The following is a 3,067-nucleotide window of genomic DNA, read 5'->3' as shown; positions in this document are numbered from 1 at the left end:
GGTTTATTGGAGATAAGAATCTTATGGACTTTTCTGCCACAGCTCATATTTCAGCCTCTTGAGTAGCTAGGATTACAAGCGTGAGCCACTGACACGTGGCACTTTCTACCACTCTGAGCCACAGTTTCACTTCCAGTCTTCTAATGGTTAACTGGAAATAAGTCTCAGCCAGCATAGGCTGGCTCTGAACCTCATTTCTCAGATCTCAGCCTCCTGAGTAGCTAGCCACCAGCACCCTGCTACCTCTTTTAGGCATTTCATTTCTTTCTGTTTATGATAATAACATGACCATATTTCTTACAAAGAAAATACATTTATGGAGCATAAAGTATAAGGGAACATATTGTTGTAGTATTTATAAACTAAGCGAATTCATATTTCTGAAGTTACCACATTCTTTGCTTTGTAATGTATATAATTGTATATATTTGAGTATGCCCTTAGGAGGTCATTGGCTTTTTGTGTGTATATGTGCTTGAACTTAGGGCCTTGAGCTCTCACTTAGCTTCTTTGCTCAAAGCTGGCACTTTATCACTTGTGCCACACCTCCACTCCCAGCTTTTTACTGGTTTATTGGAAATAAGTGTATCTCATTTGTTTGTTTGAGCTGGCTTCAAACTTGGATCCTCAGATCTCAGCTTCCTGAGTAGTTATGATTACAGGTGTGTGCCACCGGTGCCTGGCACTGTCATAGGCTTTTTGGAGGGATAGGAAGTATTCCTTTTTTTTTTTTTTCCAGTCCAGGTGCTTGAACTAAGGGCTTGGGTACTGTTCCTGAGCTTCTTTTGCTCAAGGCTAGCACTCTACCACTTGAGCCACAGTGCCACTTCCGACTTGTTTATGTGGTACTGAGGAATGAACCTAGGGCTTCAGGTATACTAGGCAACCACTCTACCACCAAGCCACATTCCCAGCCCTTCTTATAATTTTATAACATTTTTACCTCCACCTAGCTTTGTGCCTTGGGTACAGTGAGGCTTTGATTAAATTGTCCCATTAGAACTTCAGGAAAGATATAAATTCCATGAATACCAGTATTAGGCCTTCTCTTTGCTATCCCTAGTGGACCGAGTAATATGTAGTTCATGACATTTGCTCAGAAAATACTTGTTGAATGAATGATTTAATTGAAAGGTGTAACCTTAGCTTATGATGTCTAATGGTGACAACTTTATATAACCAACAATCTTCATTTGATCCCTAAGTTTCTCTTTTCTCTTTGAAATATATTCCTGATAGTGTGAAGGCCTGGAAGATGATAAGTTTTTGCCTGACACTTATTTTCTTGTTGGAATCAGCAATAATCAGTTCCTACTGTGCACCTCTCAGACACAACCGTTAACCCCCAAATAAAGATGAAATCCAATAGGTTAGAGAGAGAAAAGGGGACAATTTTAGTACAGTGAGACAAGAGCCATGAGATGAAGTTGCTCTGGGAGCCTCTTCAACAAGGCAGCTCAGAGCAAGCCTCAGGAGAAAGTAGTTTCTGAGCTGAACCAGGAAGGATGAATAGAAGCTAATAAGGTAATAGAGGGGTTGGAGGTAAGACTCAGTTGATAGAGTGCTAGCCAATGAGAGAAAGTGTCAGGTACCTAATTCAAGCTCCCATCTTGCACCTCCCCCCCAAAAAAGGGTAACAACAGAATATGCCTAACAAAGGAAACAACCCACACAAAGGCTTGCACATGAGAGAGTGTAATTTAAATCCAATGTGACTAAACTATGTGTTGCTTTGGACCAAATATTGAGCATTGCAAAAAGAATCCTAGATCATGAAGAGTTTAGCAGCTTGCTCAGTGAATTGTCAGGAAAGTGTTGGGCACTTCTAAAGACAACAGTGAGCCGGGCGCTGGTGGCTCACGCCTGTAATCCTAGCTACTCAGGAGGCTGAGATCTGAGAATCGCGGTTCAAAACCAGCCCGGGCAGGAAAGACCGTGAGACTCCTATCTCCAATAAACCACTAGAAAACCTGAAGTGGCGCTGTAGCTCAAATGGTAGAGCGCTCGCCTTGAGCTGAAGAGCTGAGGGACAGCGCCCAGGCCCAGAGTTCAAGCCCCACGACCGACACACAAAAAAAAAATATTAAAGACAACAGTGACTAGATTTGGTAGCAATGGTGTGACAGAATAAAACTGGGCAAATCTAGAGGCAGTTAAAAGGCACCTAATAATTGAAACAAGAATAAAGACGGGCTTAGAGAAATAGGAATGGTAAAAATGGAAGAAGATGCGATCAAGATGATCTATCTATCTATCTATCTATCTATCTATCTATCTATCTATCTATCTATCTATCTGGGTGCTTATAATCTTAGATACTCAAGAGGCTGAGACCCAGAGGATTAAGGGTTAAAAACAGAATGGAGAGAAATGTCTGAGAAATTCCATCTCCAAATTAATCAACAAAATGAGGCACATGTCAAGTGATAAAGCACCAGCCTAGTGGGGAAGGTCATAAGGCCCTGAGTTCAAAACCTGGTACAATATATAAATATATATATATACATATATAATACATTATATAATATATGCATTATGTAATATAGTATATATAATATACATCATATATTATACATAATATGACATAATTTTATATAATATATAGTGCATATTAATAATGTATTATATGATATATAAAACATTATATATGTCTTATATATTATATATAACATTATAATCAAACAGAATATACTTTTAGACAATTAATTTTAGATCATTGCATGAATGTTCAAAGGTGAATTACGAAGGATCACAGCATTTGAGGGCAATATTTATTGGAATTATGTATACATCAATATAAGATTGATTAGTTTGGGCTGGGAATGTGGCTTAGTGGTAGAGTGCTTGCCTAGTATGCAAAAAGCCTTGGGTTCAATTCCTCAGTACCACATAAACAGAAAAGGGCTGGGAAGGTGGCTTATTGGTAGATTGCTTGCCTTGAATACATGAGGCCCTGGGTTTGATTCCTCAGCACCATATAAACAGAAAAAGCTGGAAGTGGGTGCTAGGGCTCAAGTGGTAGAGCACTAGCCTTAAGCTGAAGAGCTGAGGGATAGCACCAGGGCCC

The sequence above is a fragment of the Dipodomys ordii genome, unplaced genomic scaffold, assembly GCF_000151885.1.
Source record: "Dipodomys ordii isolate 6190 unplaced genomic scaffold, Dord_2.0 Scaffold84, whole genome shotgun sequence".
Classification (NCBI taxonomy): domain Eukaryota; kingdom Metazoa; phylum Chordata; class Mammalia; order Rodentia; family Heteromyidae; genus Dipodomys; species Dipodomys ordii.
The sequence above is the reverse complement of the archived record's forward strand: the minus strand, read 5'-3'. Positions refer to the sequence as shown.